Here is a 12,946-nt window from a genome sequence, read left to right as displayed (position 1 = left end):
CTGACCCCTGGTGGAAGAAAAGCAAAAGCCTACAGCACCTGGTATTCCCAGGCGGTCTCCCATCCAAGTACTAACCAGGCCCGACCCTGCTTAGCTTCCGAGATCAGACGAGAGCGGGCGCATTCAGGGTGGTGTGGCCGTAGGCGAAGCTCATGGTCTCTTTCAAGCTTCTTGTACTTGTCACCGGCAGCCTGGCTCCGCCTTTCCTTGACTTTACTACAATCAGCTGTGCCTTTTCACAAGCATGGCAGCACACGGCACTTTGTCGTGTCGTCTCTCCTCTCGCTTGCTCTCCTCAAGCCCGTCCCTGCCTCCTGCTGCTTTGCTCCCTCTTTAACCTCTTCCTGCCTGCACCTTCTCACACACACACATCCTCAGCCTTGCTTCCACGGCTCCTTTCTGGCTTCCCCTGGCCTGACTTTAACCCTTTTCGCTGACAAGGCTTTGCACCACAGGAAGAAGAAGAGCAGCAGGTTGCATGTAGCGCGGGGCCTTATGCCTGCACTTGTTTACGCCTTCGCTCTCCTAGCAGGTGGCCAGCCCATGGATCTCCAGAACCTGCCTTCTGTTCCGTTGGCTACTGGAAGCTGACTGCTGGGGAGGAAGCCAGTACATCTACCCCGCTGGCTACCGGAGGACCCCTCACCTATACCAGGCACCATGCCTCACCAGTGGCTGCAGTCAAGCAACTGCTTGACTTGCCCACTAGGTAGACCTTTTCCTCTAGAGTTGCTCCATACCCCACATGTGCCGCCTTACTCACCCAACTTCTTTTCAATAGGCCTGGAGACCAACATGCATGATGCACCCCTTTCAAGGACTTCAGAGAAGGCTTAGAACACTTGATGCAACTTGACTGAGAAGTCTGGCCCATTACAGTTCAACGTGAACAATGGTCATATCCTGACCCAAACGGCCACTGATTGGCTTCCCAGGATTACCTCTACAAGGTAGCAGTTCATATTGGCCTTTGAGTTGCCATCTCATCCCTTTAAATCCAAACGCATCTGAATTGCACAGATTCTTTGGCTGATTAAGGTGGTAATTAAACTCACTTGTTGCCTTATCTGCATTTAATTAGCCTCAGAACCTGTGTAATTCAGATGTGTTTGGGTTTAAAGGGATGAGGTGGCAACCCTAGTTGGCCTCGTGCAAATGCTGCCTGATCACCCGAAACGCAGCCTTCCCCTATATTTATATGACCGGTGGGTAGGCTAGATCCAAAAAAACCAGCAGCGCACGCATTACCTCTTTCCCTCCAAGCCTGGGGCAGCCGCTAACTAAAACCGCGCTCCTGTAGGCAACCTGCTGCCTACACCTTAGCCGCTTCAGGGTGCCGGTTTGACGAGGGGTCGGCTCTGTGGCTTCTCTCTGGCTTTGGCAGTCGGCGTGCGTGTTTCCCGTGCTGTCCCCCAGCCTGGAGATCGCTGTGGAATGTGTTGGCGCAAGGGCGACTAAAGAGCAGGAGTGATGGCACCAAAAGGTTTCAGGAGAGTGCTGGAAAATGGCTGGGCCGTGGAGCCTAAGCAGGATGTAGGATGGGGGCTAGCTAGGTGGGGGTTGCGCCTGGCCGTTGTTTTGCTGCTATAGGGGACTGGATGCGTGGCAATCTCCTGAGGGAGGGAGGTAGAGAGAAGAAAGTGTATTTTTGAAAGAAGGGGTGAGATTGTATAAGTGGGCTTGTAAAAAGTGTAGGCTTGGTTGGGCAGGGGTGATTTTGTAGGAGCTAGGTGTGCAGGAGGGCTTGCAGAGAGGGAGAGCGCTTTGGGTAAAAGTGAATGTAAAAAGAGGCGTTATGGGAGAGTGACTGACCCCTGGTGGAAGAAAAGCAAAAGCCTACAGCACCTGGTATTCCCAGGCGGTCTCCCATCCAAGTACTAACCAGGCCCGACCCTGCTTAGCTTCCGAGATCAGACGAGAGCGGGCGCATTCAGGGTGGTGTGGCCGTAGGCGAAGCTCATGGTCTCTTTCAAGCTTCTTGTACTTGTCACCGGCAGCCTGGCTCCACCTTTCCTTGACTTTACTACAATCAGCTGTGCCTTTTCACAAGCATGGCAGCATACCGCACTTTGTCGTGTCGTCTCTCCTCTCGCTTGCTCTCCTCAAGCCCGTCCCTGCCTCCTGCTGCTTTGCTCCCTCTTTAACCTCTTCCTGCCTGCACCTTCTCACGCACACACCACATCCTCAGCCTTGCTTCCACGGCTCCTTTCTGGCTTCCCCTGGCCTGACTTTAACCCTTTTCGCTGACAAGGCTTTGCACCACAGGAAGAAGAAGAAGAGCAGCAGGTTGCATGTAGCGCGGGGCCTTATGCCTGCACTTGTTTACGCCTTCGCTCTCCTAGCAGGTGGCCAGCCCATGGATCTCCAGAACCTGCCTTCTGTTCCGTTGGCTACTGGAAGCTGACTGCTGGGGAGGAAGCCAGTACATCTACCCCCCTGGCTACCGGAGGACCCCTCACCTATACCAGGCACCATGCCTCACCAGTGGCTGCAGTCAAGCAACTGCTTGACTTGCCCACTAGGTAGACCTTTTCCTGTAGAGCTGCTCCATACCCCACATGTGCCGCCTTACTCACCCAACTTCTTTTCAATAGGCCTGGAGACCAACATGCATGATGCACCCCTTTCAAGGACTTCAGAGAAGGCTTAGAACACTTGATGCAACTTGACTGAGAAGTCTGGCCCATTACAGTTCAACGTGAACAATGGTCATATCCTGACCCAAACGACCACTGATTGGCTTCCCAGGATTACCTCTACAAGGTAGCAGTTCATGTTGGCCTTTGAGTTGCCATCTCATCCCTTTAAATCCAAACGCATCTGAATTGCACAGATTCTTTGGCTGATTAAGGTGGTAATTAAACTCACTTGTTGCCTTATCTGCATTTAATTAGCCTCAGAACCTGTGTAATTCAGATGTGTTTGGGTTTAAAGGGATGAGGTGGCAACCCTAGTTGGCCTCGTGCAAGTGCTGCCTGATCACCCGAAACGCAGCCTTCCCCTATATTTATATGACCGGTGGGTAGGCTAGATCCAAAAAAACCAGCAGCGCACGCATTACCTCTTTCCCTCCAAGCCTGGGGCAGCCGCTAACTAAAACCGCGCTCCTGTAGGCAACCTGCTGCCTACACCTTAGCCGCTTCAGGGTGCCGGTTTGACGAGGGGTCGGCTCTGTGGCTTCTCTCTGGCTTTGGCAGTCGGCGTGCGTGTTTCCCGTGCTGTCCCCCAGCCTGGAGATCGCTGTGGAATGTGTTGGCGCAAGGGCGACTAAAGAGCAGGAGTGATGGCACCAAAAGGTCTCAGGAGAGTGCTGGAAAATGGCTGGGCCGTGGAGCCTAAGCAGGATGTAGGATGGGGGCTAGCTAGGTGGGGGTTGCGCCTGGCCGTTGTTTTGCTGCTATAGGGGACTGGATGCGTGGCAATCTCCTGAGGGAGGGAGGTAGAGAGAAGAAAGTGTATTTTTGAAAGAAGGGGTGAGATTGTGTAAGTGGGCTTGTAAAAAGTGTAGGCTTGGTTGGGCAGGGGTGATTTTGTAGGAGCTAGGTGTGCAGGAGGGCTTGCAGAGAGGGAGAGCGCTTTGGGTAAAAGTGAATGTAAAAAGAGGCATTATGGGAGAGTGACTGACCCCTGGTGGAAGAAAAGCAAAAGCCTACAGCACCTGGTATTCCCAGGCGGTCTCCCATCCAAGTACTAACCAGGCCCGACCCTGCTTAGCTTCCGAGATCAGACGAGAGCGGGCGCATTCAGGGTGGTGTGGCCGTAGGCAAAGCTCATGGTCTCTTTCAAGCTTCTTGTACTTGTCACCGGCAGCCTGGCTCCGCCTTTCCTTGACTTTACTACAATCAGCTGTGCCTTTTCACAAGCATGGCAGCACACCGCACTTTGTCGTGTCGTCTCTCCTCTCGCTTGCTCTCCTCAAGCCCGTCCCTGCCTCCTGCTGCTTTGCTCTCTCTTTAACCTCTTCCTGCCTGCACCTTCTCACGCACACACATCCTCAGCCTTGCTTCCACGGCTCCTTTCTGGCTTCCCCTGGCCTGACTTTAACCCTTTTCGCTGACAAGGCTTTGCACCACAGGAAGAAGAAGAAGAGCAGCAGGTTGCATGTAGCGCGGGGCCTTATGCCTGCACTTGTTTACGCCTTCGCTCTCCTAGCAGGTGGCCAGCCCATGGATCTCCAGAACCTGCCTTCTGTTCCGTTGGCTACTGGAAGCTGACTGCTGGGGAGGAAGCCAGTACATCTACCCCCCTGGCTACCGGAGGACCCCTCACCTATACCAGGCACCATGCCTCACCAGTGGCTGCAGTCAAGCAACTGCTTGACTTGCCCACTAGGTAGACCTTTTCCTGTAGAGCTGCTCCATACCCCACATGTGCCGCCTTACTCACCCAACTTCTTTTCAATAGGCCTGGAGACCAACATGCATGATGCACCCCTTTCAAGGACTTCAGAGAAGGCTTAGAACACTTGATGCAACTTGACTGAGAAGTCTGGCCCATTACAGTTCAACGTGAACAATGGTCATATCCTGACCCAAACGGCCACTGATTGGCTTCCCAGGATTACCTCTACAAGGTAGCAGTTCATATTGGCCTTTGAGTTGCCATCTCATCCCTTTAAATCCAAACGCATCTGAATTGCACAGATTCTTTGGCTGATTAAGGTGGTAATTAAACTCACTTGTTGCCTTATCTGCATTTAATTAGCCTCAGAACCTGTGTAATTCAGATGTGTTTGGGTTTAAAGGGATGAGGTGGCAACCCTAGTTGGCCTCGTGCAAATGCTGCCTGATCACCCGAAACGCAGCCTTCCCCTATATTTATATGACCGGTGGGTAGGCTAGATCCAAAAAAACCAGCAGCGCACGCATTACCTCTTTCCCTCCAAGCCTGGGGCAGCCGCTAACTAAAACCGCGCTCCTGTAGGCAACCTGCTGCCTACACCTTAGCCGCTTCAGGGTGCCGGTTTGACGAGGGGTCGGCTCTGTGGCTTCTCTCTGGCTTTGGCAGTCGGCGTGCGTGTTTCCCGTGCTGTCCCCCAGCCTGGAGATCGCTGTGGAATGTGTTGGCGCAAGGGCGACTAAAGAGCAGGAGTGATGGCACCAAAAGGTTTCAGGAGAGTGCTGGAAAATGGCTGGGCCGTGGAGCCTAAGCAGGATGTAGGATGGGGGCTAGCTAGGTGGGGGTTGCGCCTGGCCGTTGTTTTGCTGCTATAGGGGACTGGATGCGTGGCAATCTCCTGAGGGAGGGAGGTAGAGAGAAGAAAGTGTATTTTTGAAAGAAGGGGTGAGATTGTATAAGTGGGCTTGTAAAAAGTGTAGGCTTGGTTGGGCAGGGGTGATTTTGTAGGAGCTAGGTGTGCAGGAGGGCTTGCAGAGAGGGAGAGCGCTTTGGGTAAAAGTGAATGTAAAAAGAGGCGTTATGGGAGAGTGACTGACCCCTGGTGGAAGAAAAGCAAAAGCCTACAGCACCTGGTATTCCCAGGCGGTCTCCCATCCAAGTACTAACCAGGCCCGACCCTGCTTAGCTTCCGAGATCAGACGAGAGCGGGCGCATTCAGGGTGGTGTGGCCGTAGGCGAAGCTCATGGTCTCTTTCAAGCTTCTTGTACTTGTCACCGGCAGCCTGGCTCCACCTTTCCTTGACTTTACTACAATCAGCTGTGCCTTTTCACAAGCATGGCAGCATACCGCACTTTGTCGTGTCGTCTCTCCTCTCGCTTGCTCTCCTCAAGCCCGTCCCTGCCTCCTGCTGCTTTGCTCCCTCTTTAACCTCTTCCTGCCTGCACCTTCTCACGCACACACCACATCCTCAGCCTTGCTTCCACGGCTCCTTTCTGGCTTCCCCTGGCCTGACTTTAACCCTTTTCGCTGACAAGGCTTTGCACCACAGGAAGAAGAAGAAGAGCAGCAGGTTGCATGTAGCGCGGGGCCTTATGCCTGCACTTGTTTACGCCTTCGCTCTCCTAGCAGGTGGCCAGCCCATGGATCTCCAGAACCTGCCTTCTGTTCCGTTGGCTACTGGAAGCTGACTGCTGGGGAGGAAGCCAGTACATCTACCCCCCTGGCTACCGGAGGACCCCTCACCTATACCAGGCACCATGCCTCACCAGTGGCTGCAGTCAAGCAACTGCTTGACTTGCCCACTAGGTAGACCTTTTCCTGTAGAGCTGCTCCATACCCCACATGTGCCGCCTTACTCACCCAACTTCTTTTCAATAGGCCTGGAGACCAACATGCATGATGCACCCCTTTCAAGGACTTCAGAGAAGGCTTAGAACACTTGATGCAACTTGACTGAGAAGTCTGGCCCATTACAGTTCAACGTGAACAATGGTCATATCCTGACCCAAACGACCACTGATTGGCTTCCCAGGATTACCTCTACAAGGTAGCAGTTCATGTTGGCCTTTGAGTTGCCATCTCATCCCTTTAAATCCAAACGCATCTGAATTGCACAGATTCTTTGGCTGATTAAGGTGGTAATTAAACTCACTTGTTGCCTTATCTGCATTTAATTAGCCTCAGAACCTGTGTAATTCAGATGTGTTTGGGTTTAAAGGGATGAGGTGGCAACCCTAGTTGGCCTCGTGCAAGTGCTGCCTGATCACCCGAAACGCAGCCTTCCCCTATATTTATATGACCGGTGGGTAGGCTAGATCCAAAAAAACCAGCAGCGCACGCATTACCTCTTTCCCTCCAAGCCTGGGGCAGCCGCTAACTAAAACCGCGCTCCTGTAGGCAACCTGCTGCCTACACCTTAGCCGCTTCAGGGTGCCGGTTTGACGAGGGGTCGGCTCTGTGGCTTCTCTCTGGCTTTGGCAGTCGGCGTGCGTGTTTCCCGTGCTGTCCCCCAGCCTGGAGATCGCTGTGGAATGTGTTGGCGCAAGGGCGACTAAAGAGCAGGAGTGATGGCACCAAAAGGTCTCAGGAGAGTGCTGGAAAATGGCTGGGCCGTGGAGCCTAAGCAGGATGTAGGATGGGGGCTAGCTAGGTGGGGGTTGCGCCTGGCCGTTGTTTTGCTGCTATAGGGGACTGGATGCGTGGCAATCTCCTGAGGGAGGGAGGTAGAGAGAAGAAAGTGTATTTTTGAAAGAAGGGGTGAGATTGTGTAAGTGGGCTTGTAAAAAGTGTAGGCTTGGTTGGGCAGGGGTGATTTTGTAGGAGCTAGGTGTGCAGGAGGGCTTGCAGAGAGGGAGAGCGCTTTGGGTAAAAGTGAATGTAAAAAGAGGCATTATGGGAGAGTGACTGACCCCTGGTGGAAGAAAAGCAAAAGCCTACAGCACCTGGTATTCCCAGGCGGTCTCCCATCCAAGTACTAACCAGGCCCGACCCTGCTTAGCTTCCGAGATCAGACGAGAGCGGGCGCATTCAGGGTGGTGTGGCCGTAGGCAAAGCTCATGGTCTCTTTCAAGCTTCTTGTACTTGTCACCGGCAGCCTGGCTCCGCCTTTCCTTGACTTTACTACAATCAGCTGTGCCTTTTCACAAGCATGGCAGCACACCGCACTTTGTCGTGTCGTCTCTCCTCTCGCTTGCTCTCCTCAAGCCCGTCCCTGCCTCCTGCTGCTTTGCTCTCTCTTTAACCTCTTCCTGCCTGCACCTTCTCACGCACACACATCCTCAGCCTTGCTTCCACGGCTCCTTTCTGGCTTCCCCTGGCCTGACTTTAACCCTTTTCGCTGACAAGGCTTTGCACCACAGGAAGAAGAAGAAGAGCAGCAGGTTGCATGTAGCGCGGGGCCTTATGCCTGCACTTGTTTACGCCTTCGCTCTCCTAGCAGGTGGCCAGCCCATGGATCTCCAGAACCTGCCTTCTGTTCCGTTGGCTACTGGAAGCTGACTGCTGGGGAGGAAGCCAGTACATCTACCCCCCTGGCTACCGGAGGACCCCTCACCTATACCAGGCACCATGCCTCACCAGTGGCTGCAGTCAAGCAACTGCTTGACTTGCCCACTAGGTAGACCTTTTCCTGTAGAGCTGCTCCATACCCCACATGTGCCGCCTTACTCACCCAACTTCTTTTCAATAGGCCTGGAGACCAACATGCATGATGCACCCCTTTCAAGGACTTCAGAGAAGGCTTAGAACACTTGATGCAACTTGACTGAGAAGTCTGGCCCATTACAGTTCAACGTGAACAATGGTCATATCCTGACCCAAACGGCCACTGATTGGCTTCCCAGGATTACCTCTACAAGGTAGCAGTTCATATTGGCCTTTGAGTTGCCATCTCATCCCTTTAAATCCAAACGCATCTGAATTGCACAGATTCTTTGGCTGATTAAGGTGGTAATTAAACTCACTTGTTGCCTTATCTGCATTTAATTAGCCTCAGAACCTGTGTAATTCAGATGTGTTTGGGTTTAAAGGGATGAGGTGGCAACCCTAGTTGGCCTCGTGCAAATGCTGCCTGATCACCCGAAACGCAGCCTTCCCCTATATTTATATGACCGGTGGGTAGGCTAGATCCAAAAAAACCAGCAGCGCACGCATTACCTCTTTCCCTCCAAGCCTGGGGCAGCCGCTAACTAAAACCGCGCTCCTGTAGGCAACCTGCTGCCTACACCTTAGCCGCTTCAGGGTGCCGGTTTGACGAGGGGTCGGCTCTGTGGCTTCTCTCTGGCTTTGGCAGTCGGCGTGCGTGTTTCCCGTGCTGTCCCCCAGCCTGGAGATCGCTGTGGAATGTGTTGGCGCAAGGGCGACTAAAGAGCAGGAGTGATGGCACCAAAAGGTTTCAGGAGAGTGCTGGAAAATGGCTGGGCCGTGGAGCCTAAGCAGGATGTAGGATGGGGGCTAGCTAGGTGGGGGTTGCGCCTGGCCGTTGTTTTGCTGCTATAGGGGACTGGATGCGTGGCAATCTCCTGAGGGAGGGAGGTAGAGAGAAGAAAGTGTATTTTTGAAAGAAGGGGTGAGATTGTATAAGTGGGCTTGTAAAAAGTGTAGGCTTGGTTGGGCAGGGGTGATTTTGTAGGAGCTAGGTGTGCAGGAGGGCTTGCAGAGAGGGAGAGCGCTTTGGGTAAAAGTGAATGTAAAAAGAGGCGTTATGGGAGAGTGACTGACCCCTGGTGGAAGAAAAGCAAAAGCCTACAGCACCTGGTATTCCCAGGCGGTCTCCCATCCAAGTACTAACCAGGCCCGACCCTGCTTAGCTTCCGAGATCAGACGAGAGCGGGCGCATTCAGGGTGGTGTGGCCGTAGGCAAAGCTCATGGTCTCTTTCAAGCTTCTTGTACTTGTCACCGGCAGCCTGGCTCCGCCTTTCCTTGACTTTACTACAATCAGCTGTGCCTTTTCACAAGCATGGCAGCACACGGCACTTTGTCGTGTCGTCTCTCCTCTCGCTTGCTCTCCTCAAGCCCGTCCCTGCCTCCTGCTGCTTTGCTCCCTCTTTAACCTCTTCCTGCCTGCACCTTCTCACGCACACACCACATCCTCAGCCTTGCTTCCACGGCTCCTTTCTGGCTTCCCCTGGCCTGACTTTAACCCTTTTCGCTGACAAGGCTTTGCACCACAGGAAGAAGAAGAAGAGCAGCAGGTTGCATGTAGCGCGGGGCCTTATGCCTGCACTTGTTTACGCCTTCGCTCTCCTAGCAGGTGGCCAGCCCATGGATCTCCAGAACCTGCCTTCTTTTCCGTTGGCTACTGGAAGCTGACTGCTGGGGAGGAAGCCAGTACATCTACCCCGCTGGCTACCGGAGGACCCCTCACCTATACCAGGCACCATGCCTCACCAGTGGCTGCAGTCAAGCAACTGCTTGACTTGCCCACTAGGTAGACCTTTTCCTCTAGAGTTGCTCCATACCCCACATGTGCCGCCTTACTCACCCAACTTCTTTTCAATAGGCCTGGAGACCAACATGCATGATGCACCCCTTTCAAGGACTTCAGAGAAGGCTTAGAACACTTGATGCAACTTGACTGAGAAGTCTGGCCCATTACAGTTCAACGTGAACAATGGTCATATCCTGACCCAAACGACCACTGATTGGCTTCCCAGGATTACCTCTACAAGGTAGCAGTTCATATTGGCCTTTGAGTTGCCATCTCATCCCTTTAAATCCAAACGCATCTGAATTGCACAGATTCTTTGGCTGATTAAGGTGGTAATTAAACTCACTTGTTGCCTTATCTGCATTTAATTAGCCTCAGAACCTGTGTAATTCAGATGTGTTTGGGTTTAAAGGGATGAGGTGGCAACCCTAGTTGGCCTCGTGCAAGTTCTGCCTGATCACCCGAAACCCAGCCTTCCCCTATATTTATATGACCGGTGGGTAGGCTAGATCCAAAAAAACCAGCAGCGCACGCATTACCTCTTTCCCTCCAAGCCTGGGGCAGCCGCTAACTAAAACCGCGCTCCTGTAGGCAACCTGCTGCCTACACCTTAGCCGCTTCAGGGTGCCGGTTTGACGAGGGGTCGGCTCTGTGGCTTCTCTCTGGCTTTGGCAGTCGGCGTGCGTGTTTCCCGTGCTGTCCCCCAGCCTGGAGATCGCTGTGGAATGTGTTGGCGCAAGGGCGACTAAAGAGCAGGAGTGATGGCACCAAAAGGTCTCAGGAGAGTGCTGGAAAATGGCTGGGCCGTGGAGCCTAAGCAGGATGTAGGATGGGGGCTAGCTAGGTGGGGGTTGCGCCTGGCCGTTGTTTTGCTGCTATAGGGGACTGGATGCGTGGCAATCTCCTGAGGGAGGGAGGGAGGTAGAGAGAAGAAAGTGTATTTTTGAAAGAAGGGGTGAGATTGTGTAAGTGGGCTTGTAAAAAGTGTAGGTTTGGTTGGGCAGGGGTGATTTTGTAGGAGCTAGGTGTGCAGGAGGGTTGGTTGGGCAGGGGTGATTTTGTAGGATGTAGGTGTGCAGGAGGGCTTGCAGAGAGGGAGAGCGCTTTGGGTAAAAGTGAATGTAAAAAGAGGCATTATGGGAGAGTGACTGACCCCTGGTGGAAGAAAAGCAAAAGCCTACAGCACCTGGTATTCCCAGGCGGTCTCCCATCCAAGTACTAACCAGGCCCGACCCTGCTTAGCTTCCGAGATCAGACGAGAGCGGGCGCATTCAGGGTGGTGTGGCCGTAGACAAAGCTCATGGTCTCGTTCAAGCTTCTTGTACTTGTCACCGGCAGCCTGGCTCCGCCTTTCCTTGACTTTACTACAATCAGCTGTGCCTTTTCACAAGCCTGGCAGCACACCGCACTTTGTCGTGTCGTCTCTCCTCTCGCTTGCTCTCCTCAAGCCCGTCCCTGCCTCCTGCTGCTTTGCTCCCTCTTTAACCTCTTCCTGCCTGCACCTTCTCACGCACACACCACATCCTCAGCCTTGCTTCCACGGCTCCTTTCTGGCTTCCCCTGGCCCGACTTTAACCCTTTTCGCTGACAAGGCTTTGCACCACAGGAAGAAGAAGAAGAAGAGCAGCAGGTTGCATGTAGCGCGGGGCCTTATGCCTGCACTTGTTTACGCCTTCGCTCTCCTAGCAGGTGGCCAGCCCATGGATCTCCAGAACCTGCCTTCTTTTCCGTTGGCTACTGGAAGCTGACTGCTGGGGAGGAAGCCAGTACATCTACCCCGCTGGCTACCGGAGGACCCCTCACCTATACCAGGCACCATGCCTCACCAGTGGCTGCAGTCAAGCAACTGCTTGACTTGCCCACTAGGTAGACCTTTTCCTCTAGAGTTGCTCCATACCCCACATGTGCCGCCTTACTCACCCAACTTCTTTTCAATAGGCCTGGAGACCAACATGCATGATGCACCCCTTTCAAGGACTTCAGAGAAGGCTTAGAACACTTGATGCAACTTGACTGAGAAGTCTGGCCCATTACAGTTCAACGTGAACAATGGTCATATCCTGACCCAAACGACCACTGATTGGCTTCCCAGGATTACCTCTACAAGGTAGCAGTTCATATTGGCCTTTGAGTTGCCATCTCATCCCTTTAAATCCAAACGCATCTGACTTGCACAGATTCTTTGGCTGATTAAGGTGGTAATTAAACTCACTTGTTGCCTTATCTGCATTTAATTAGCCTCAGAACCTGTGTAATTCAGATGTGTTTGGGTTTAAAGGGATGAGGTGGCAACCCTAGTTGGCCTCGTGCAAGTGCTGTCTGATCACCCGAAACGCAGCCTTCCCCTATATTTATATGACCGGTGGGTAGGCTAGATCCAAAAAAACCAGCAGCGCACGCATTACCTCTTTCCCTCCAAGCCTGGGGCAGCCGCTAACTAAAACCGCGCTCCTGTAGGCAACCTGCTGCCTACACCTTAGCCGCTTCAGGGTGCCGGTTTGACGAGGGATCGGCTCTGTGGCTTCTCTCTGGCTTTGGCAGTCGGCGTGCGTGTTTCCCGTGCTGTCCCCCAGCCTGGAGATCGCTGTGGAATGTGTTGGCGCAAGGGCGACTAAAGAGCAGGAGTGATGGCACCAAAAGGTCTCAGGAGAGTGCTGGAAAATGGCTGGGCCGTGGAGCCTAAGCAGGATGTAGGATGGGGGCTAGCTAGGTGGGGGTTGCGCCTGGCCGTTGTTTTGCTGCTATAGGGGACTGGATGCGTGGCAATCTCCTGAGGGAGGGAGGTAGAGAGAAGAAAGTGTATTTTTGAAAGAAGGGGTGAGATTGTGTAAGTGGGCTTGTAAAAAGTGTAGGCTTGGTTGGGCAGGGGTGATTTTGTAGGAGCTAGGTGTGCAGGAGGGCTTGCAGAGAGGGAGAGCGCTTTGGGTAAAAGTGAATGTAAAAAGAGGCATTATGGGAGAGTGACTGACCCCTGGTGGAAGAAAAGCAAAAGCCTACAGCACCTGGTATTCCCAGGCGGTCTCCCATCCAAGTACTAACCAGGCCCGACCCTGCTTAGCTTCCGAGATCAGACGAGAGCGGGCGCATTCAGGGTGGTGTGGCCATAGGCAAATCTCATGGTCTCTTTCAAGCTTCTTGTACTTGTCACCGGCAGCCTGGCTCCGCCTTTCCTTGACTT

At 53.3% G+C, this 12,946-nt stretch overlaps 8 non-coding genes across 8 annotated transcripts; all 8 read right to left on the bottom strand.

Annotated features, from left to right (window-relative positions):
• Window positions 1-26: 26 nt before the first annotated feature.
• LOC143998485 (5S ribosomal RNA) lies at window positions 27-145 on the bottom strand. The gene has a single exon (XR_013277927.1). It is a non-coding gene; the product is annotated as a 5S ribosomal RNA (ribosomal RNA).
• A 1,688-nt stretch (window positions 146-1,833) lies between these two features.
• Window positions 1,834-1,952, bottom strand: LOC143998473 (5S ribosomal RNA). Its single transcript, XR_013277926.1, has one exon. It is a non-coding gene; the product is annotated as a 5S ribosomal RNA (ribosomal RNA).
• Window positions 1,953-3,646: 1,694 nt separating this feature from the next.
• Window positions 3,647-3,765, bottom strand: LOC143998461 (5S ribosomal RNA). Its single transcript, XR_013277925.1, has one exon. It is a non-coding gene; the product is annotated as a 5S ribosomal RNA (ribosomal RNA).
• Window positions 3,766-5,456: 1,691 nt separating this feature from the next.
• On the bottom strand, window positions 5,457-5,575 carry LOC143998449 (5S ribosomal RNA). The gene has a single exon (XR_013277924.1). It is a non-coding gene; the product is annotated as a 5S ribosomal RNA (ribosomal RNA).
• A 1,694-nt stretch (window positions 5,576-7,269) lies between these two features.
• Window positions 7,270-7,388, bottom strand: LOC143998437 (5S ribosomal RNA). Its single transcript, XR_013277923.1, has one exon. It is a non-coding gene; the product is annotated as a 5S ribosomal RNA (ribosomal RNA).
• Window positions 7,389-9,079: 1,691 nt separating this feature from the next.
• On the bottom strand, window positions 9,080-9,198 carry LOC144000130 (5S ribosomal RNA). Its single transcript, XR_013278210.1, has one exon. It is a non-coding gene; the product is annotated as a 5S ribosomal RNA (ribosomal RNA).
• A 1,744-nt stretch (window positions 9,199-10,942) lies between these two features.
• On the bottom strand, window positions 10,943-11,061 carry LOC143999578 (5S ribosomal RNA). Its single transcript, XR_013278047.1, has one exon. It is a non-coding gene; the product is annotated as a 5S ribosomal RNA (ribosomal RNA).
• A 1,697-nt stretch (window positions 11,062-12,758) lies between these two features.
• Window positions 12,759-12,877, bottom strand: LOC143999584 (5S ribosomal RNA). The gene has a single exon (XR_013278052.1). It is a non-coding gene; the product is annotated as a 5S ribosomal RNA (ribosomal RNA).
• Between the last annotated feature and the right edge of the window lie 69 nt (window positions 12,878-12,946).

The sequence above is a fragment of the Lithobates pipiens genome, unplaced genomic scaffold (genome assembly GCF_037356315.1).
Source record: "Lithobates pipiens isolate NorthernLeopardFrog02 unplaced genomic scaffold, aLitPip1_a1.2 Scaffold_19, whole genome shotgun sequence".
NCBI lineage: Eukaryota > Metazoa > Chordata > Amphibia > Anura > Ranidae > Lithobates > Lithobates pipiens.
The sequence above is the reverse complement of the archived record's forward strand: the minus strand, read 5'-3'. Positions and strand labels throughout refer to the sequence as shown.